The following is a 24,325-nucleotide window of genomic DNA, read 5'->3' as shown; positions in this document are numbered from 1 at the left end:
CACTACTACCCTAAATGACCGAGTTTAAAATGGAAAAAAAGAATTGGCTGGTTGCGGAAGAAAACGTTTACTCGAAGAGTTGTTACTAGAGTACGCATAAAAAAGCCAACCTGCCACAAGAACCTCTAAATGTAAAAATGAAAGAAGGCGAAACACTTAACAAGGCATACGTATTTCTCGCCAGTCCGGCCGAGCTCTGTAGCTTCAGAAGCAGGACTGCGACTGGCAAAACACGGACGTCGTGCTGTTGCATAAGTTATGCTTGTGTTATTTCGGAGTTGTTATTTTATTCACACTGTGTAGAGCAGCAAGACGGCCTGCAGAGATGGACAGTGACAATGTTCTCGGTGCTTTTATTTTTGTTTCTTTTCTGGACAGAGCGATCAAAAGCAGCTTGCAGTCTTAGAAAGAGTAGCAGCTTTTGTTGCCCTAACAAAAGAGCCATCGCGAACATACTGGATGGCCGGCCGGGTGCCATTGTCAGAGCCCACCGCGCTGAGGAAGCCACTGCGAATTGCCGAGTTAATCGCGTGAGGCAGGCTCACGATATGGACAGTGCGCGGAAATTGATCTTTCTGCACAATACTATAATGCCCTGCGTATCGCGAAAGAATACTGCGTACAAATGTCAACGCCCCTTGCTCTGAGTACTTGCATAGTAAACCTGCCACGTTTAGAGAAACCAGTTTTTCACACCTTTATTTTTTTTTGTCGAAGCAAAGCCAGTGTATTGCCTCCTACTGATGTATAAGGCATGGTATGATATCAAATTTTCGAAAAAACTTACTTTATATGCCTTAATAAACATGCGAACTTTCTCACAGTTACTGGCGTTCAGAAATTAGCGTGATTTGCTTTATATTTATGTACTACTGTCAATTTCTTTCACCAGAAGTACGCCACTTATTTTTTGGTTTCTTTCCAAAGTACCAAGCGCAATCAACGTAACGTTAAAGATTCGGAACTGTTATCGGATGTTTTTAGTGCCTCAGATTACAGAGTTATGCTCATGCAAATCGATTCAGGATATATACTTTGAAGAGCTGTGCAAGTCTGAAGCACTGTTTTCTATTCAAGCGCTCAGTCAACAAGCTGTTCACAAGTGATACCGGCTCGAGATTGATATCGCGTTAATATTGTCACCCATCCTTGTAAATATCTGGCCAGCACCTCTGCGCCGGTAATTTACCCACAATTCTTCGCGTGCTTGAGCACGTGTCAGTATTTCCAGTACCCCTAGTGTGCACAATTATTCTAAGCATAATGATGGTGCGTGATCTCTCTGTCTGGGCATCGACTGCAACGCACGGGGTATTATGGCGGTCATTGCTAGAGCTCCTCGCGGTCGTTGCATGACGCACATCATGCAAGCTGTACGACAGGGCAGAGTGGCCGTTGCTGCAATTGTCACAGTATTGCGATCACAGGCCCCGAACGAGTTTTCCCGATGCTAATACAAGCTGCGTGTTGTACTACTTGCAGTTCCACTTTCTACAATGATCAATGTGGACTACTGGGCTAAGAGTTATTTACAGCAGACACGGCATGTACAGTAATTTTCTCTAAATGTTAGGCTACGCAGACATTATCTTGGGTGAGAACTTCACTCTACCAAAGTGGCAGCGGCACCTCTTATTGCAGGGGAAGTCCAATTTACATCTACCACTCCACTAATAATCACATAGATAACAACCTGAGGCCAATGAAGAGCTGCTAATAGATTGAGCGCACCTCCAAGTATGCGTTCATCTCAAACGCTTCATGAATTCATCGCGCTTCACATGACTACCTTAATGAATCGCCAGCTTTTGTGGTATTACATAGGAAATTGGTAATAACAAAAGTGAAAACAATTGCACAATTGTAAGAAAAAAAGTGCACGTATCTTCACGGGTAAATATTGGGGCTAGGGGGTCAATAAAAGGTGGATGGCCAGCTGACCACCGCGATGTCGTGTAGATGGTCGTTCCAACCCAAAGGCTGCAAGCTTCTTCTAAAAAGTAGTAATAAAGTGTTACCTTCCAACCCTGCCAGGGTAGGTGTGCAGCCATTTCGGACTGACCTGGTACACTTCTCGGCCTGCTATTTTTACTTCGTCAATGCTCTCATTGCGACTATAAGGGCCTCGCTAACGGCTAAAGTTCTCGCGGATTCTACACTGTCACGGTGCCATAGATGCGGAAACGGAACGGCGAAACTGCTTGCCATCATGGCACCTCGTCACGACATGGTCGGCAGATTCATCACGCCATACTTACGCGAATTGCTTCCGCTTCTGCTCGATTGTCACGCCACCTATACAGAAGCTATACATAAAAATTGGTCGCTGTCCTGACAAAAAAAAGTGTATACAAGACAGATGTCAGGACCACATGCCAACAAGCACATCAGGTTAGTATTGTAGTTTTTTCAAAGGGGGAAAGACGATCTCTCTCAAGTATTTCTTTTCACGCCAGCGGGCTCGCTGTGAATGACGGACTGCGTTTGCAGCGCCAGGTTAGCGTTTTAACAGGACAACAGTGAAGACACAAACTATCAAATAATAACGCTTATTTGCTCTTTTATATTCGTTTTGATGGGCTCAGAACGGAAATCGCAATGCAGGCGTCTGTGCCTCCATCTCCGACCATTGCAGGATAATCATTGCTAAAAACGAAATGCTAATCACGCCCACAACCTGGAAACATTTCTAATTGTGTAAATAGTTTGTGAATATTACTTTCCTTCCTATCCTCTCTTCCTGTCCTCTCACCTCTTTTATTTCATTTCGCCATTCTGCCTGCCATCCTTTATTTCCGTTCCCCAGCTCAGGTGCTTCAGTATCGATGGCAGATGCCGGGGCTAGCAATAATCTTTTCCTTCCTTTTTATTATTATTTTAATAAAAACCACTTACTACTACTGCTACTACTACTACTACTACTAGCAGAGTTACCAGTGGCGGAAGCTCTGTGGTTAAGGCTCTCGTCCACTGAGCCGGAGTACCCGGGTTCGAACCTCACCGTGGCGGCCGCGTTTCGATGGAGGCGAATCGCAAAAGGCGCTCGTGTTTTGCGCAGTGTCAGTGCACGTTAAAGATTACCAGGTGGTCGAAATTATTCCGGAGCCCTGCACTAGAGCATACATTTCTTCCTTTAATTATTTTACTTCCTCCTTTACCCCTTCCCTCACGGCCCGGTTCGGGTGTCCAATGAGATAACTGAGACAGTAAACCGCGTCATTTCCTTTCCCCAAAAAAACAATTTCATTTTCATTCACGTCCACCACCACTGGCTGCTGCTCGGCCGCTTCTCCTCGCTAGTTGTGGCATATGATGTGTCACGTGATTCGCTCTCGCGCTTGGCAGTCACGTCCGCCGCTGCGCCGACCGCCGCTCTGGACGCTCGCACTTGCACCTGTGGCACGTGATGCATCACATGATTTGCTCTCGCTGAAACAATGCCGTCGCCTCAGCCTTGAAAAACTAAAGATGAACCGCAGCTAACCCGTCTCTAACCATGCTTAACAGAGCTTCCGCTCTGTATATCCTGGCACAGATGAGATGAGTCACAGCCACTTTGCTTTTCGGTCCGTTCTAAAATACAACTAATAGTTAATGAGGGTTTAGCGCCCCAACGCGACTGAGGCTATGAAGGACGCCGTAGTGGAGGGCTCTGTAAATTATGCATCACGTGGTTTGCTCTCGCTGAAACAATGCTGTCGCCTAAGCCTTGAAAAAATAAAGAGGAACCAAAGATAAACCGTGTCTAACCATGCTTGACCTTTCGCTCTGTGTATCCTGCAACAAATGAGTTGAGTCACAGCCACTTTTCTTTGTTTTTCGATCCTCTCTAAAGACAACTGATACTTTACGAGGGTTTAACGCCCCAACGCGACTGTGCTTATGAGGAACGCCGTATTTGAGGGCTCCGGAAATTTCCACCACTTGGGTTTGCTTAACCTGCACTGGCATCGTACACTTCACGGGCCTCTAGAGTTTCTCCTCCATCGAAATTCGACCGCCGCGGCCGGGGTCGATCCGCTTCTTTCGAGTCAGTAGCCTAGCGCCATAACCACTGAGCCACCGCGGATGCAATAAAAAAACAACAAAGGTGGTGCGTTCAGTAATAAGCTTTTACAAGGCAAGCCGTACTTGTGTTTATGCGCGTTTTTTTTTTTTCAGTTTCGAAATATGGTATTGGTAAAAACAGTTGTAAAAAATCATTTCTTTCCTTTTTAACAGAAACCGAGCAGAACGCACAATCCGAATTACACGGATGAAGCCGTAGGCAAAGAAAAAGCCAACGCGAAGCCGAAGGCGAAGCCTAAATCAAGAAACCCACTCCAAGGCGTTCTGTCTCAAGCACCCCCAGGTTCTCAGCAATGCGTACCATGTCTTCGTTGAGGTGCATCGTGCCGCTGCGAGACCTCTTCTTATACCTGGTCGTCTCTGTACTCACCTTCATCCTGGTGATGGCGATCATTAAGCTCGACAGGGGCCTAATGCAGCACGGAGACTACTACTTCGGCGTCACTCCTCCACGGGAGCCTGACTGGAAACAGTGAGCGTATTCTGAACGCCGGCGTCCCCGTACCTGTGCGCGGCAATTTGTGCCCATCCGCGTGTGAACAACGAGAACGTCAGAGTTGAGATAGACGCACTGTTCCTGTGTGTATGTGTGTTGTGTTGGCCATACTGCATTGATCGCCACGGCGTCATCTAGCGCCATGAGACCAAGTCGTCCCGTGTTCTCCAGATGCTGACTGCAACGAAGCGGAACACCCTGCTGTGTTGATTGGTGTGGATATCTATTAAAGCATTTTCAAAGAAAGTTCTTGTCTTTTAGACAATTTTTTTTCACAAGTATCGGCGTTGTTTCATAGATGGTGGTGAATCGTCAGGTCCGCGAGGCCTTCGATAAGTCAGTCGCTTGGGACCCAACGAACTCGAGACCACTTTCTCACAGGCTAGAGGTGTGCGTTAAACTGATAACGTGATATGCTTGTTTGCTCAATGTAGCCCACTTGGCTGACGAACGCCACGTGTGGCTTCCACAGCGTGCGTTTTGACGGAGGTAAAACGCAAGTTCATTGCAATAAGTATAGGCAGGTGCCGTTAAAAAGCGCTACTGATTCTCCTAAAAACGCTTGTCTCAATATGGTGTATGTTACACCTTGCGGCCGGGAAACGCTGTAGCAGGCATACGAACCATGTACGAGGCACCCCTCATATGCATAACATGTAGCTCCGGACATGGTCTCTCGATCTGTACCCCTTATACGTGCGCCAGCGTATTTTGAAGCGAAAGCTTCACTACGCTACCTCAAAACGATTTCGCGGTGTTTGCGGTTTTGACCTTCGAGTAAGCCAGAGATCAAACCCCTTACGGCGCGGTCCTGGGTTCCACCGATATATGTGAGACAGTTACTGCGGCATTTCCTTTCTTCAAAACCAAATTTTTCTTCGAAAGCAAAGGAAAGGCAGCTAACTGGACCCCTGGGACGGTGGAAACCTCGGTCGTGCTTTAAGCTACGTGGGGGTAGTGTGTGCTGTAGTATGTGACAGATGGTAGTGTGTGACAGATGTGTGCTGCATACGTTGGCATTCACAATGTTCTAGCAGAGACGCAGCACTGAAGCTATACACCGTGGGCGCTTGGTGTTCATTGCCGTTGGCGTTGACAACGTTCTACACTCCGATTATTTTGGTTATAGGAAGGCATAACTGGCTCCCTGGTTAAGTGGACACCTTTTTTTTGGGGGGGGGGGGGAAGGAAATAGCGCAGTGTAGTATCTGTCTCATATATCGGCGGACACCTGAACCTCGCCGTAAGGAAAGGGATAAAGGAGGGAGAGAAAGAAGAAAGGAAGAAAGAGGTGCCGTAGTGGAGGGCTCCGGAATAATTTTAACCACCTGGAGATCTTTAACCCGCACTGACATCTCTTTTAACTCTCATACTGTCTAGACGTGTCAGCGATTGTGGCTCAGCTTGAGCCAGTGGGCAGGCCTGTGCACTTTCCTTTTCATTATTCCTTGTCACAACAACAACACAGCACACGGGCGCCTTTGCGTTTCGCCTCCTTCTAAACGCCGGCCTCCACGGCCGATTTCTAACTCGGGTACTCCGGCTCAGTAGCCGAGTACTCTAACGACTGCGCCACCGTGGCGGGGTGCGTAGTAGGACTAACTTGCATTTAGTAAAAAGCCGGTTAATGAGAATACTTCTTGCTGCGAACGCTAGCTGAGAAAACGAGCATAAGCGTCATTTTTCAAGCAAGAGCACTGTTTTGTTCTAGCATGGCGTTGTGATATTTGTAGTGGTTTATTAAAATGATTATAAAAAGAAAGGACAATAATAATAATTAGTTTTTGGGGAAAGAAAATGGCGCAGTATCTGTCTCATATATCGTTGGACACGAAACCGCGCCGTAAGAGAACGAATAAAGGAGGGAGTGAAAGAATAAAGGAAGAAAGAGGTGCCGTAGTGGCGGGCTCCGGAATAATTTCGACCATCTGGGGATCTTTAACGTGCACCGACATCGAAAAGCACATGGGCGCCTCAGCGTTTTGCCTCCATAAAAACGCAGCCGCTACGGTCGGGTTCGAACTCGGGAACTCCGGAAGGATAAGTTTTTTCTAGCTCCGGCATCTTCCCCCTATCCTCTCTTCCTGTCCCCTCACCTCTTTCATTTCATTGCTCTATTCTGTCTGCCATCCTTTATTTCCGCTGCCCCCAGCTCAAGCGCTTCAGTATCGATGGCAGATGCCGGGGCTAGCAAAAATCTTTTCCTTCCTTTTTACTATTATTTTTAATAAAACCACTACCACCACCACCGTATGCCATCGATACTGAAGCACCTGAGCTAGTGCAGCGGAAATAAAGGATAGCAGGCAAGATGAAGAAATGAAATGAAAGAGGTGAGGGGACAGGGAGAGAGGATAGAGAGAGAGGTAATATACACAAACTGCGTGCACAATAGGAAATGTATGGCGTTGTGCATTGCCGACATTACCTTTTATCGGTTATATAATGATAATAATAATTGGTTTTTGGGGAAAAGTAAATGGCGCAGTATCTGTCTCATGTATCGTTGGACACCTGAACAGCGCCGTAAGGGAAGGGATAAAGAAGGGAGTGAAAGAAGAAACGATGAAAGAGGTGTCATAATGGAGGGCTCTGAAATAATGTCGACCACCTGGGGATCTTTACCGTGCGCTGAGATCGCAGAGAACACGAGCGCCTTAGCGTTTTGCCTCCATAAAAACGCAGCCGACCGCGGTCGGGTTCGAACCCGGGAACTCCGGATCAGTAGCCGAGCGCCCTAACCACTGAGCCACCGCGGCGGGTTAACTGTTATATGAAGTACAGAAAGTGCACGGGTGTGAGAGAGAACAAGCCGTAATACGATGGGTGCACCTGAAATTTAACGTGGCAGGAAATCGCATGATGTCTCTTATATGAAACTTAAAATGGCAATGTTTTGACGGTCGCATATTACTTGTAGATACAATCATCACTAGCAGCGGCGTACTTCGGCCACTACACACCATTCACTGCAGACTGCCGGTGAGGTTTGAGGGCGCCAGCTGACAATACCGCGGCGAATTGCAATGTTGTTTTTCTTAGCTGGACGCGAATAGAGCACAGATCAGATTTTCCTACGTCTTGGGGAGTAGCCAGGGCACAAAATTTGCTCAATACCGCCTGGTGGAAAAAAAAGAAGGCGCCGTAGATTGAGGATATTTAATTATCCCTTCATTCAGTGCGAAAACAACCAGTAGCGGAAACTTCGTGTTTGCCTTGGTTAGTGTTGGCTGAGAATATGAACTGTACTGCGGCCCAGACTCTCTCGTTTGCGTACAGATTCTATTGTTTTATTTCAGCATTTATCACTACTTTAATGCGACACAGGGGAGAAACTGAAGTTGCTTCGTATCGGTCACTATCGATAGATTATTGCGCTTATGACCTTGTCTTTCCTTTTTGCTTTCCTAAATTAAAATTGCTTTCTTTTAATTTTTTTCAACCTACAAAAAGAAGTTGCCACCAATGCAGATTACCTGTCGAATGCTGTTCTTTGACGTAAAGCTTGGACCCCACCGGCAATTCTTAGGCAGTCTTCAGCGATGAACGCGGAGATTCGCCTGGCTTGGTAAACATCAAAAACAAACACGAAGCACTAAAGATAATCACAGTGTACAAAACACAAGAGGTGACAGGACACAGGAACTGCGCTGCAACGACAGGACCAGGTCGCTTGTAACGTTTGCCACAACTAGCTCAGCGCCCTGCAAGTTCTGCCTTGAACTGTTCACGGCGTTAAAAGCTTCCCTACGTGACAGATGTTTCGATTACTTGACACGAGCCAATACGGCAAGTCAGCTGAGTGAAGCCGCATAAAAACAGAGCAGCATAAAGACAGTAAGCATCTGTGAAATGGGTAACAGATGCCCACAGCAGAATGAATGCCATCACGCGTTTTTTGTGAGTAGCTTTATAAAGTTTTTAAGGGCCACAGGTAAGGCAACCAGTAACAGCACGAACTTTGCTTTCATTACAGGAATTTCTCGACTTGGACTTATATGCGGGAGACAGGAATCGAACCGGCACAAGCAATTACGTCGTCCTGCCTTGCCTGAGTGCAAAACACACACACACACCTGAAGGCACTCGAAGAAGGCTAGGTCAAACTTTCTTTGCTATTTAGCTTCGGATTCTACTTCGCTTCTGCTTGGCTTCTGCTTGGTTTCTGCTTGGCTACTGCTTGACTTCCGCTTGCTTAACCTCCGATTGGACCAAGCGAGGTGCAAGCTGGACAAGCAACTAAAGCCCGACAGCAAACTGGCCATAAGGCAATAATTTTTGATTTTCTTGCCATGTTTTCACTCCCACACCACTGGTTCTTCTAGTTAGCTTAGTCAGCAAACTAGCGACTCTGCTGCCTTTTCAGGAAAAGTAAAAGGAGTGCAATTTCTTCCAAAGGAATGGTGTCATTCATTTTTGTTAATAGTACCAGAGAACTGCTAGCCAATGAGCCGACGCTTTTAGCCGCTGCTCGAACTAATTGGCTATTTAATGCCCAAGCGCATGCCACATACGCTGCGCAGTAAATAAGAAGATATATGGCGCTATTTTCTGGGGACGCCCGCTATGAACAGAAACAGCGGTATTCAAGAGTTGGACGGCGCCGTATCTCGTTAGAGTTCTCTGCAGACGTTCCCTAATGATGCGTGCCAATTTACATTGGATGTGCAGGTGCGTAAAGTAATGGAATGTCCAAAAGGAAGCAAAAAGTTTCAAACGGAATAGTACGCTGCACTGCTGCTGTTGAGCAGACCTGCCATGCCCATTTCATCAGAATTATTAAGAGCATGGATGTAAATATGAGCTCCCGGTAGATCCTGATTATTGCTACACATGAACGTGTCTATACATTATAACGCTACGTCTCAGTTCAACAAAAGCTCAGTAACTTGCTTGTCATATTTCACCACCTGAACAGCGCGAAAACATGAAACAGCGCTCACTTCCTCGATGCCACTTCTGACCCAGCTATGATTCCACTAAGCTTCGTGCTATCGCCGCGTTAGTTCGGAGCTTCCTGCAACTGAACCTGTAAAGGTCGGCGTGCAGTTTCTGAGAAACTTGTACGTCTCTTTGTGTTCAGCATCAATAACATACCACTAACATGAGTTCACGAACATAAATAACTTGGAGTAATCAATTCGCATGATCTAAGATGACAATCACGCATTAACAGCATTGTATCAACTGCTTTATGCATGCATGCCTGCATGCTTTAATTGTTCTTCCTCGGAAGACTGCGTTGAACTGAGCCACCGAAGAGCAAACTATTAGCATAGAACGCATTTATACGCTCAGTTCAGGAATGTGGTAACACAATTCGGTTCCCTTAAACACAAGGGTTCTTTAACAAATTGGAAGCAGTGCAGCGAGTGGGCCTGTGTTCCTACTTTACAAACTACGCGAAACTAGGCCGACTGAGATTATTCTTCCATTTATTTCATAACAAGCACTAAACACAAATACTTCGTTGTATACCTCAGTAGATGATTCCAGACCCTCCCAAAGAATATGCATTCCGCACCGACTGTTTTAGATATTCATTTTTCGAATTGCAAAAATGAATCAAATAGTTAGGTCACCTGTACCACTACCAACACATCATTGCCAAAATTTTTAACTCTTGTTGACAAACTGATACGCAGCAATTAAATCTTGTTAATACAGGTATAAGACAGCGTCCGTAATTCCACGTTACTAGCCTTGCATAAGTATATTCTTTTCAACGCGGATGTACCGTTCATGTTCTTTTATCTGTTGTCTGTATATATATTCCATAATCATGTAAATACTTTCTAACAAACATTGTTTTAGAGTTTCTGAAAGTTTATGTGTACTACATTTTTGCGTTATGTGCCATTTTGTGTAAAAGTCTGATTGGAATTGACAGCATTTGAAATATAAAAAAAATGCGCCAAAATACCATAAGTTGAACGCGGTTTAAAGTATAAAATATTTAGCCGATAGATAAACGGTTTTCAAGGACGCCCGAAACGTTAAGCTATTTGGTAACATTTTTATTTCCTTTTTTTATGGCACAACTAAACAAAAGCACGGGAAGCCTCATTAATTTGGTTTCATCTGGTGCTCGGCTTATTTAGGGTGATATGCTTGGGTAATGCGTCTTTTACCCCACCTTGGGAAGTCGAAAATACCTTGTGCGATGGCGCTCCTTGGCCATAGACGCCCTTGCGCTATAACAATTCATAATCATCATTAATTTGGTTTCATATATCGTGCCTGAGAGACTGCACACATCCTCCTGGCTCTTAGAATTCCAAGCTTCGCTTATTTTTGATTTGAAAACAGTGGAGACGCAAACTTTCAGTGCATCATATTCGAAAGTTTTGCAACGTATTAAACTCGCAGTTAGTGTAATAATTGTTTTTTTGGAGAAAGGAAATGGCGCAGTATCTGTCTCATATATCTTTGGACACCTGAACCGCACCGTATGGGAAGGTATAAGGGAGGGAGTGAAAGAAGAAAGGAAGAAATAGGTGTCGTAGTGGAGGGCTCCGGAATAATGTCGACCACCTGGGGATCTTTAACGTGCACTGACATCGCACAGCACACAGGCGCCTTAGCGTTTTTCCTCCATAAAAACGCAGTCGCCGCGGTCGGGTTCGGACCCGGGAACTCCGTATCAGTAGCCGAGCGCGCTAACCACTGAGCAACCGCGGAAATGCGGATGCGACGGTTCCGCCTTTTATCTGTTACGTCACGCGAATGAAAATGTTTTGCTATTGTTTTCAATTTTAGTTAGGAAGACCAATTCATTCCTTCAAATGACGTCTTACCTTTTTTTCTTACGATTAAACCCGAACTACATGTTGGTATCTGAATAAATAAATTGCGATATACACAACAAAGTAACTTCCTATACTTACCATGTCGACCGCGAAGGAACCCCAGCCTATATAATAAAATCAGGATTGAGTTCAGGAAGCCTAAGCTATGGAAACCGGAGATGTGGAGGAGCCACAATGATGTTGATAAACTTAGCGCTGGTGCTTAACGCAGGGTTAAATATTGAAAGCGTCTCTGTACTCGAGAGAGGTTAATAACCAAGGGAGCATAGAATTTTTGAGAGCGCATAAAGGAACAACAATCTGCTCAGGACAAAAAAAATCAATATACTATTGTTTCTTTCGTCTTTTTGTGTTCAGGAAAGAATTAATGTCCGCTCAGCATGAGTACATGTGGAAACGACAAGTTTACTGAATAAAAGAACACGCTCCGCGCGACGAGAAAGTGTTTCCGCTTCCAATACCTCAGGGAACAACTGTTGTCGGAAGTCAAGTTTGGGTAAGTTCTGGTAAGCGTTACATAGGTCTTTGTAAGCGGTTATTACGTGCCCGGACAAGGTAGAAGATTGAAAATAGGAATTTAAGGGAAGAAACTAAATTAATATCACAGAACATGAAGATCGTGCTCTCCACCGCATTTCCAAATGTCACTGAGGGCTGGAAATCGTTAGTGCGTTGATTTAAATTGCATTCATTCCTGCCTTCATTCTGTAAATTAGTACGACAAGCTTTGTTGCGCTGGCTTTTCATCTCCAAACGCCTGCTGAGGCTCGTTTTGTGCGAAGCCAAAGGGTGCCCCGCCGTTCGAAACAGGCATTTATTTTCACGTTCTTCTTATGAGACCTCGAATACATGGCTTCGCATTTGGCATTTTCTGGCAGTGATGTATATGGAAATTCACATTTGAAGCTCACAAATGTTTATGCTTTCATAAGCGAGAACGAATGACAAAGATGCAATGCTAACAACGCGCTTCCACGTGCATGTGAGCGGTATTTTAAAACATGAGCAAATAAATTTAGACGTTTGACACCTTCGGCGTCACGTGATTGAAGTCAAAATTGCCATTTAGAAAAAAAAACAAGATCGCCTGTTTAGAGGAGGCATTCCGAGAGCTGATTTGGGAACAATTGAAGATAAGAGTTAATAGAGAATACCTAAATAATCAGCGACTACGTGGTGATATTGCCTTGCTGAGTCACTCAGTAGATGAACAGCAAAGTATTTTAAATGAGTTAGACAGGCAAAGCCGAACGGTGGGTCTAAAAATTAACATGTAGAAACCCAAAGTAATGTTCAACAGTCTAGTAAGGGAACAGCAGTTCACAACTCGTAACGAGGTGCTGTAAGTGGTAAAGGAATACGCCTACATGGTGCAGGTGGTGACCGCTGATGGGGATCATGAAAAGGAAATAACTAGAGGATTAAGAATGGTGTGGAGCGCATATAACAGGTTCACTCAGATAAAGAATGGTAGTTTACCAATATACCTCAAGAGGAAAGCATACAACAGCTGTATCTTGCCGGTACTCACCTACGGTGCAGAAACGTGGAGGCTAACGAAAAGGGTTCAGCTTAAGTTAAGTACAGCACAGCGAGCCATAGAAAGGAAAATGAAAGGTGTAACGTTAACAGACAGGAAGCGGGCAGAGTGAGTGAGGCAACAAAGGCGGGTTAATGACATCCTAGCAGAAATCAAGAGGAAGAAATAGGCTTGCGCAGGGCATGTAATGCGAAGGCAAGATAACCGCTTGTCCTTAAGGGTAACAGAGTGGACTCCAAGAGAAGGCAAGCGTAGCAGGGGGCGGCAGGAGGTTAAGTGGGCGGATGAGATTAAGTCTGCGGAGATACGGTGGCCGCAGCTGGCACAGGACAGGGTTAATTGGAGAGACACGGGAGAGGCTTTTGCCTTGCAGTGCGTGTTGTAAGGCAGATGATGATGCCATTAAGGGAGTTCCTCATAAAGCACTCTATCCCAGAGCCGCGTTGGAAAGCGGAAAATAAAATTTTATTCATTTTAAATCGTGTTTACACTCCCATATGTGCGTTACCATAGCACTTCCTTCGCTGCTGTTCTTTAGGCAGTTATACGCAACGACAGACGGGTTACAGTTAGCCTCGTAGCCATTACAAAGTTGCATTACGGCAGAAAACAATAAATGGAGTTCCGATTCATCACGCAGATTCAACCTCACCGCTTGATTGTAATTTGTCCACTAGTTATTTTTAAAAAAACATAATATAGCTTGGCAAGAATGGTGTAATGTATTCACGGCTTAGCTTCTCTCTGCTTTACCGTCATTTCCGCTATACATCCCTCAGACGTAGACGCACTTCACTTTACTTTTCAGTATCAGCCAATCTTGCATGAACTGTCCAACGCGAGTCGAAGTGCCGGGGGTGGACAATTGAGCGTATGTGGACAAGCGAGCGAAAAGGGAATTCCACTCCGCTAAAAATTAGCCTTGCACAATATACGCCGGATGCGGACGGTATTACGAAAATTACGGTATTTCAAACGACAGAAAAGAAAGGTTAAAAATAAACTGGCGAGCAATTCAAGCAAAACTATCGGGAGACTTCGCGCTAACACGTCTTCTCGGGTAGCTAATACCTAGCAGAGTTATACCTATCCTATGTTAGGCCTAGTTGCTAAGCCTTGCCGTAACGGCTTCAATACATCACACAGCGCAATATTCTTCAAATGCGGCAATATTTTCTGCGTTTACTATGATCATAATCTCTTAGAAGCGCTACGTAAAAAGAGCACAAAAAAAAGGAAAATCAGCCGATCAGCCCAGCGCAGTTAGGCCTAGCGCATGAAGACCGGCGTGGGAAGTGGTGTGGTAGGCACCGGCGTCGTGGCGAACGCGCTACCGTTGGCGTCGTGGTGCTGAGGCGCGAACGACTGCACGAACACGTCGTACGCGAGGAACAGCGCCACAGTGATCGTCGCTAGCACCAGCAGCGCCACTGCAACAAGAGCTTCCTGCGGTAGCAATGCGCCGTGAGCGTATGGTGACACAGCTGCAGTAGTAGCGTTTATACAACTCGCGTCAAATCGGACGCGAAGCCGGTGACACCTGTGAGAGCGCTTCGGTACCTTCTGAGTCGAGTTGTCAAGAGCGCTATTACAATTTGCTTCAGAGTGGAGTCGCAACGCTAATTTGTGCATGGCTGTGGCTCTAAGTATACTGCTTGCTAAGCAAAGATCCTCATGTGCGTGGTGTTTTGTACCTTGTAACCCGAAGATTTATACGGGGCTGAAAAGGAAACTGAAAGGTCGATTCTGAAATTGCTCAAAACACTGTTCGCGCGATATAAAAATCCTTGTTGGAGGCTGAATACAGGCTTTTTAAAAGTTTGATGAATGGTTTGGCGCTATAATGCTAATTAAATATCTTTAAAAATTAAGCAAAAAGAAACAAGACGTCAGCTTTGTTTGTAGACACAAAAAAAACAGACGCAAAAGGAAACAACGCAGGGAGCAAAAAATAAGTACAAGCAGCTGATGAGACAGGTGCTGCAATTGCAACAGAAGTCCACAGGAATGACAGCACGGGCGATTTGAATGCCTTTTTTTACAGAATGCATTAAGTATGCCCGTTGCAGAATAATGGAGTACGTCATGACTAACATTTTGGGATGAAAAGTTTGAATATTACAAAACTTTAAGGTACCTTTACAGAAATTTTGAAGGTTACAGTTCATTCTTCTGATGAGTAGAAAAAAACCTTTTTTTTAGAGTGTTTCCGTCACAGTCATTCAGCAGTTAATACTGCCATTGAAAACCAATAGGAAACGCTTTTGACAATAGCAAAAACGTTAATAGCAAAAAAAATGAAAGCCTGCCGACGGGAGATCAGTGGATGTATTGATTGTTATAGATAAATCTTCCAATATATAAATAAACTGCGTTCATAAGCTGCTTACCATTCAAAAATCCTTTTTTCCAAAACTTATCGGTATGGTTATGCGCTCTAAAGACTACAGCGTGACAATATCAGAAATTTAGGAGGGAAAATTAATTCACACCACCATTCTGGCAGTAGATTCTTCTTTCTAACATCATATCAATGCATTAAAATTCCGTGCAACTCAAAGTTAAAAAGAAGCTTAGTTAAACCAATGGTGTGGCTATCATACTTCGAGATAAAAAAGAGGAAAAAATAGCGCAAAGCTAAAACACAAATACAAAAAGAGAGGACTCGTAACCTTTGGCGTCGGCTTGTGAGCCCAATATACCCATAATTTTAATATTTCCGTTGCTATAGCTACAAGGTATTTTATACTTTTATACTCGCTGCAATACTCCTGAACTGAAGTCAAAATTTTTTACCGTTCCTTTTACAACCGGTTCTTTATCAATGACCGTAGCCACAATGAGCGCATATTGCTGGCTGCTGTGAATAATTCAGGTTTAAGCCACCTTATTTACATCTTGTTTGCTATACTCTTTTTTTGTGCCCGAATCTCTAACTGGAACGCACCCGGAAACCCGCTGTCACCACTATTTCCCGGTTTCCCAAAGAAACGCTGACATTTTGCCACGCTAAAAAGTGCGCCACACGAATACATCGCAGAACTAACGTGCAACCACAAATAAAAGTATACGCCAAGTTTGCCATTTCTTCGCAGCCACCACCCCTGCTTGAATATAAATGAGATTCCGGAGATATCAGAGTGATATTATGGGATGAATTTGAATATGAGAACTGAAGGTCAGACAGACGCTATTGTGCTTCATACATCCAGGATCTCGAAGAAAGATAAAAGCTAAGCGAGCGCGTAGCGTTTAATTGGTCATCCAAGCAAGTTTTATTTTTTATTCAGTTCATACGCAGCAGGTTTATTGATGTGTTTCTAAGTAAAAGAATGACGAGTTTCCTCAAAACAGCATTTTGCTGCCATGTGGATGGTGTATTTAAACATATAAATAAGCATACTGACACTGATGGATGCATGGAAGCACTGATGCAAAGACGCCCTCCCCCAGCGTCTTCAGAGTTTGACAGCCTAGTTAACATATCTGGCGGTTTCGAAAGACAAAAGCTTCTTCCGCGGAATCGGCATTAATATTCCTCATCGGATGCGGAAAGTTTTGCGGTGCAGGTTCCTCACATGTGGGAGGTTCCTGTAGGTTCCACGAAGTTTCGACACAGGAATAACAAAAGCCAATTATTATTCCTGTGTCGAAACTTCGTGGAACCTACAGGAACCACCCACATATGGGGAACCTGCACCGCAAAACTTTCCGCATCTGATGAAGAATAACACCGCGCGTGGAGAACAGGGGCCGCTGCGGTCGTCAGTGATGCTCCCAGAAGTAGGGCTCACCTTTGGAAGCGGCGGATCACGGAGCAAAGTAGCCTTGCGTGTTGCAGGGGATCCTCCGCACCCGGGAGTCCTGGTCAGGCCATATCCCGTGAGCTGCGAGAAAACAAAAATAAATAAATAAAACGAGCCATTTCTTCGGCCCACCAAGGAGAAAACTATGGTCCTCAGCTGTAGCGCCCGCCAAAGTCATCATGTGATGTGTGGATCTTCGAGTCCGGGGCTGTGCTGAGCTAGCCTGCGTTGTGACGCGCGTTGAAGATTTTTTTTATATTTTAAGGAAAGACGTAGCTTTTAGCAACAAATTCTCTATTTCTTTACGCCTTTACATGCAATTTTCAGAGCTTATTACCAAACATTTGGCTTGTCTTACATAATGACACTGTTATATATCCGCAATATTTATTTTCTAATCTATATATTTTCCTCCCAATCCTGTGAAAAAGCTCCACAGTTAAGAAAATGGGATGATGTTTCGCTCAACACTCATTATGTTCTTGCTGGCACCAAACAGATCAATGCATTGTTAAAAGTTTTTTTCTCAAAGCGCTAATAGTAGTGTTGTGAATATTTGTTATGCAGTGTCCGCGGACATATCTAGAGAGGATAAACATTGATACAAGAAAACTACAACTCGTAAATGTGAGAAACAAAGAACGTCTCACTTGCAGCATGGTCTTCGGAGTGCAACAGAATAAACGTGGTCAAAATAGAAAAAACAGTCGTGAAGAATATAGCTCCGCACGGCGATTATCTATGCAGAAAACCGCATCACAGGAAAACGCCCATTTTTCGAGTCTTTCCCCGAAATTCTTAGCTGCCGCGGCTCACGGAACAGTTATTTCGAAGTACTTTTCATTAAGTGTCAGTAATGAAGCTTTGGGACAGCATAAAAAAACCGGGCATGCAGGCGCATAAAACAATTAAAAAAAACTAGACGGCACACTTAGCTCCTGCTGAAAGGTATGACGCCTTAAAGGTTAATTTTCATATCTGCGGAATCGGGTCATTCTCTACACTACATTCATATATCACTGGGAGCCCTCATACCACTCCTGACGCACTTGTCACCTAGTGCACTTACGTTTGCAAAATCGCAACAAAAAAAATACGCGCTGTGCGTGTCATTAGCTCACTCCGCCGCCCATAGGGGGGGCTTCAGTTTGCAGTTTCTCGCTATCTGACGACGTGGAATATGCGCGAATTTGCAGCTAGAATGCCTCAAGCGGCGCGACCAAGGAGTTCTCGACCACCAAAACTGTGAAGTCAGAGTAGCGCGCCGAATTAGTAGATATAGAAAAATTCGCGGAGATAAATGAGACCCGTATGCGTGCCTTGGTCTTGGTGGCGGTAGCCTCGGCGAGAGAACCGCGACGTAGTGAAACTCGGGTTCCTTTCGGAGTCGGGACTTCCATGGAAACCCTCGACTGAGCTTCAGCAGCCGGCGTTGGTGCAGAGGTGCCCTCCGTCTTCGTCGCGTCATGTACGATGATGCGTCCCAAGCGGAGGCGTCGAATGAAAATTGTGTTTACGGCGTTAGTTGAGCGGAAATGTAGACTCGCTTTCAGTAATCAGGAATTGCTACCACGAAGAGTTCGCCACACAGAACGGTTCCGCACTTTAAAAAAAATTCTTTAGGCAGTCTATAGACTGTCCACAGACTTCTGTCTTAAAGTCTATAGAATCTCTATAGACAAACCATAGAGAACCGTCTACAGGCAATACAAATCCTATAGACAGTGTATAGACACTCTATAGCTTTATGGCCATACACTTTTAGTAGACTTTTGTCTACAGACATTCTTTAAACTATGAATAGACAAAAAGAAATATTTGTAGGAAGGGAATAGAGTCTACAAGAAGTCTATAGACTGTACGTAGAATATTTTTGTAAAGGCGCAGAGCGCTCGTAATATCGTTTACAGAGAAAGTAAAGACAAAGCCGAACGTAATTACTACATGCATAAGCTTTTTTATTGTCATAAACAGCAATTTAGTCGCCACCGTGACTGAATTTCCCACAGCGTGTTAGGAGGGACTGATAAGCAGATTCAGGCCCTTAATGCGTCTGTCGGCTAATTCTTTAGATTACAGTTTTTGTTTTTATGTTTGTCATGAGAAATTCATCCATCTCGTGATTTATAAATTCCAGGAAAATAAATCGCTCTTTCAAACTATGATTAATTCCTAAATGTTTCAGAACACCCATGCGCACCGCGCCTAATATCCTTCCCCCAATGAATCACATCGAACCAGTCATCAGTTACAAGTTGCCCGTCCACTCTCCCGAACTTTTACCTTTGCCAATTGTTTTTTCCCCTCATAGCTGCAGACCGGAACGGCCTTTCAAACGGCATGACTGTTATCACCGGCTCCTCTCACTTCATACAAAACGCAAATATGCAAAAGGATGTTTCTCTAATAGTTTCCACGGCCGCTTTGTAATACCGTATTCAAGGGGCGTTTAAGGAAATGAAATGTGAGCAAATGAGAATAATTAACAGCAGATAATTGAGTATGGTCTTAGCTCTGCCGCCGTTTCTCAAAATGTTAGACAGATATATCCCAGTTGTCCCGAAAAAGGCTGAGCTGGTTTTCTCCGAATTCTACAAATCCTACGTGAGCAAATAACCTTCCCGTGGAGAGGACGGCCGAGTGCCCCTGCAAGCAGCGCTTTCATGATCGTCGCCACTCATATCAGCCCAGCCACATCGAGCAGTCTGCTACGAGAACTTGTGAGTTGCAAGTAGCGCCTGTGTCGTGTCCGTCTTTGCATATGTGCCGTGTCTTTTGTGCGCTTCATCCACTCAAACTATGAACCAACTTGCCCAAGAACGTGTTCTACTACAATATCTTCAGGACGATCTATCGGTTTCTCGAGAATGCAGTTTATTCTTGCAGATATGCAAAAACATTGGCACGCTATCCTGACTATTTGGAACATATTTCAAACGCACTCCGCCTCTACAACTAAATGTGGCTAGGCCAGCTAAAAGTGCCTGCTAGCAGACAGCTACACCGCGTGAGCGTCAGGATAGTCTGAGCCTTTGCGGTGTAATACTTCTTTTTTTTACGAGACTACCCAAATCTTCAGCTTAAGAAGTAGTCCTTTAGTGCGGATCCTAAAAGGCGAGACGAAGAGAAGAACACTCACAGGCCCATTTGGAATAACGCACTCCAAGAAGCGGTTGAGCACAGCTGGAAACGGCGACTGAAGTGTGGACGAAAGCACGAGTTACGCAATTAAGAAACACAGTGCCAAGGAGACCGGAAATTCGCTACAATCACAATCAATTTCGTCATTCAATTATTTAGCGGTCTTCCTAAATGGTGCTTTGTTGAGCTTCAAAGGTGACTGAGACTGCTGTTCGAAACGCCAAACTACGCTTTTTGCGTTAAGTGGGAGGCTTGATCCAACTTATTTTATAACGAAAGTAATTATAAGTTATTAAATTCGTGACAATAAATATCGTCACTAAACTCTGTTCCTTTAATTTTACTGACTGGAGGATACTTCCGAATATAGGCGCATGGCTGTTAGGAACGTGTCTTTCAGCTAGCTTTGAAACGAACACCATTACTGTAATTTCTGGGTTACAATCCGCTTACTACGTATTAAAATGTAAAATAGTTTTGCTTCGCTGACTTTCTACAAGTGCGGACTATATTTTGCTTTTCCGGCTTTCTACAAGCGACGACTGTACAGCACTCTACCTTTCAGTTTATACAATGACATGTCCTGCCCTGCACAGTTTGCGTTATCGTGTTTTTTTTGTTTGCCGAGTAAAGATTACAATTTTCTTCCGTCGCCATCGCGCAGTTTACAGACATGTTTTTCGCTAGCTTTCAGTCGACAATAGAATATTGTTTTCGGATTACCTTGGTCCTCTGTTTCTTCCATATGAAAATAGTATTTTCAGTCAATACAGGCATCGGCCTTCGATAATTCTAGTATAGTGTTGGGTGATTTTCCCCGCAACCAGAAAAGTAGTCGACCATTTACGTGTAGAAAAGCATATAGTGATGCCACCGGAAAGAAGACCATTCACCGCAATGCGTCCTCCTGGGGACTGACGCGATTAACGTATTGCTGCAGGCTTGCCAGCTGCGGGCAGTCTATTAAACTTTTTCATGCGAAAGCATTAGGAGTGCCACGACCGCAAAAACTTTCCGGCGCGGACATCTGTGTAAAGCCCCCGCCTGCCAAACATGACAGGTGGCAGGTGGCAATTACGGGGAATTCCCGTTCCCCACCCGCCACTTCTTCACGTGCAACCTGCTAAAACACGAGCTAGAACCGAACACCGGCTGTAATGAAACACCAGCTGTAATTAAACACAGGCGAAAGCAGTTTGGTAAGAGAACTTCTGTCACAAAAGTAGTGTTGGGTTCTAGTGATGACAGTGGGTTAGTGACGTTACAAGCAGCGGTAGTAGTCCTATTGGCACGGTGTGTGCTCCAGGCTGCACAAAGATAGCACTACGGAAAAGAAGGTAGAGGATAATGCTGTCGCGTATCTTCTGCGTCAATCCAACTGATTGTCCCTCAGTTGTTTTTTTCCTTATGCCGAATTAAGCCCTGAAGATTATGCACCGAGTGTCAGTTATAAACAGGAAATTACGATATTTCCCAACGCCACAACTGATTTTCCAACTCAATTTAGCCGCCAGATTCACCTGCACAAGTTCTGCCTCCTCTGCGACTGTTTTTCCATCCTCCTGGATAGCAGGGGCGAGGCTCGGTCCAACCTTCTGCTCCTGACCAGGTGAAACAGCCTTGGCCGTAGCCTTTGCAGGCTCCTGTCGATTCGAAACACGGTTTTGCGCATGTCAGCGGAGGAAAATAACGAATCAACGAAGAATGCTGACAGCCCGGAGAAAAAGCGACCTTTGCTTGTATTCACTAGACGAAAATGGCTCTTTGGGCCACACGTTTGTTCTTCCCCAGCTAAATTTACTCGAAAACTTGATACCGGCTTTCTACGACGGCATTTGAGGCAGTGCGCTTCGACGCTGTGGCATAGCTTGTTGCGCACCGTACAACCAAGCGACGTGCTCATAACGCAAAAATAAAGGAACCCTGCGCACGCACCCTCTACTAGAATCTAGTGATAAATTTTTACACTATCGCAGAATGGTGAAAGCACTTGAATCCTGTAAGTCAACTAAGGACTCCATGTGACAGCCGCCATGAGCACGCTACGGAGCACTGACATCTGGCTATATCCTTCGCGCCTTGGTTTACGGGTTTGCAGCTTTTGACTCCCTCTGAATATAGAACTAGGTTATTCAAATACCAACGTGGTGATTCATTTTTACAAGAATGAGACGTAGAAAAGTAGGGCTACCTTCAAAGAGAACGCGCTACATGTAATTCGTAGAGGAACCACGTTACTACTGTTTCTCTGCTGGGGGCTGTGATCTCAGTGCTAGGCTTTCTTCAGATTGTCATAGCTCCTACTTTTGAGCACTCTGTGCTACAGGATGGGCCTAATATTTGCGGTGTTTCCATTTTTCATGTCCTACCTTCTAATGCGGACATAAATAGCATGATAATCTTAACTGAGTTAAGTACGATGCATTGCTGCGTGTGTAATTGATGTTGGTCTCATGAAGATGGGCGCCGCAATACAGACGTACACAAGGAAGAACAAAGCAACTGCAGGCCCGTTTAACGCAAGCCGTCTACTTGTGACTAATTTTAAACGCCTTTAAAAGGGGCTCTGAACCATGCGGCTTAAAAGCATTCTTGCTCATGCTCATCTCATTAGCTCCCTTTCCTTCCTGCCTCAAATTCTACACGTCACCTGCAGTGGCTTTGCTGGAGGCTGAGGTCCGATCTGTTGGACCAAAACGACCGGCTCCTTTGCGACCTGGACGTTCGGGAAACTCGACTTTCGTCGGTCACGAGCAGGCGTTTCAGCCGGTGTCTGAGCCTTTGCGGTTTCCTGTGTGCAAGAAGCGCTGTTTAGCAATATAGATCTCATCACTGAAACAAAAACCTTAAGTCGCTGATTGTCAAAGGCTATGGCATTGATGTTTTGGAGCCGAAAAGCATGTCTTGTTCGTCAATCTAGAACTTTTTTAATGTCGGCTTGTATTGATCGCAAAGAATTATTTCAATGTGAAACGGGGTCGTTGAAGCTGCCTGTGGGCGCGGGATGAGTAGTGTCGCAACGTCTAGCATAACTTCTAATGAGAAGTAACCTTTAAATGAAGGCCATGACTAGGAAGTTAGAAGATTTTGAAAATTTCTTTGAGGATAACTTCTAAACCGTTAAAAATTGGATAGTCTTATGATTTAAAGGTTACCGTGTGTCACAGAACTGGCGGCATCTGTTTCACTTATGCTCATACAAAACTGATGTGTCCGCATTTCTATACATATGTATGTCGATGCAGCCTCTGCGTATCTACGAAAGAGCACGCGTGCGTTCACGCTGTCTCGTTGGTCGTTTCTGCTAGGGGGTGGGGGGGTGCAACCCCTTCGCACTGCACGTGTGGGGGCGTACGTGCTGCTTGTTCTGTCTATCTTTTATTTTTTCAGCTCAAGGTCACCCCTACTACTGCCAAAGCCTTGAGCTGCTTTTGTATATTCGTAAATTCTTTCCCTACTTCAACATGGCGGCCATACAGTGTCAAAGTGTGGGGCCTAGGTGACTCCCTTTTTGCGTGTGAACTACTTGGTGCGTTTTTGGAGTGTGTGCTTTTTTTGCACACCGAGTGCTTCGTCCGCTAACGACCTAAGCCTTTAAGAAGGAGCCGAATGGGCACGAGCTTCAGTGCGCTCCACGGAGCGAAAGCCGCCACCACGCACTCCCGGCACCCCCAGCCCCCGCACCGCATCCTTGAAGCCGCCCAGCCTTCGTCTTTGTGGATGGACTGCCGCCACGCTCCCCGGTCAACTGTATGTTCGCTCCCCTTCTGAACTTTCTTTACAGCTGTCGCTGAACTGGACTCGCTTCTTCGTCGTGATCTCTGTGGACAATTTCTTATTCCAGTGTATAACTTAATTCAATGTATTTAATGCGTTGTGTGTTTTTCCGCAATAAATGCTTATTTTGTGCAAAATTTTCATTCCTCTCCTGTAAAAGCTGTAGTATTCCTAGTATCGACGCTATAAACGCTGTTTTGTTGTCGTTACCTCTGAACACGCCTCTGTCTCATGCACTACGTTTGTTTACCGGCTACGCCGGGTATCGTACGGCCACCCCCTTATTGTCATTACTCGGTGATGACCTCGCGCGATCATCGAAGCCGTGACACCGTGACTTAATGCGTCTTGCGTATCCCTCAGAACGGTAACTTATAGGCATTGCGGAAGCCCCTATCACCTGTAACTTCAATTCCGAGAGGACGGGAGGAGCTCTGTCCGCCGAGCTAGCCGTCAATCACTTTGTAGTTCAGCCTTGTTTGGCCTTCACACTTGTCTTGCCTGGCCAGCAAAACATCAACGCATGTACGTATGCGGATCGTGCTAAGCCATCGTTCGGGTCATTTTGCGTCATAGGATGTGTTTCGGGCAAAGCATCGTGCCGACTATTGAAACAGAAGACCATCAATGGAATCAAAATCCGTGAGCAAGATAAATAGGCTGTGTTCCTGCGATCAACGCATGCACC

At 45.0% G+C, this 24,325-nt stretch overlaps 1 protein-coding gene across 1 annotated transcript in view; it reads right to left on the bottom strand.

Annotated features, from left to right (window-relative positions):
• The window catches only part of LOC144106278 (trissin receptor-like), a 157,003-nt gene that overhangs the window by 63,546 nt on the left and 69,132 nt on the right, over positions 1-24,325 (bottom strand). Inside the window, exon 2 of the mRNA XM_077639042.1 lies at positions 16,708-16,800. The gene's annotated coding sequence lies outside the window, so the exon portion shown is untranslated. The remainder of the gene's footprint in view (positions 1-16,707; positions 16,801-24,325) is intronic.

This window comes from Amblyomma americanum, chromosome 10 (genome assembly GCF_052857255.1).
Source record: "Amblyomma americanum isolate KBUSLIRL-KWMA chromosome 10, ASM5285725v1, whole genome shotgun sequence".
Classification (NCBI taxonomy): Eukaryota; Metazoa; Arthropoda; class Arachnida; order Ixodida; family Ixodidae; genus Amblyomma; species Amblyomma americanum.
Note: the sequence above shows the minus strand (reverse complement) of the source record. Positions and strands in the feature narration are given on the sequence as shown.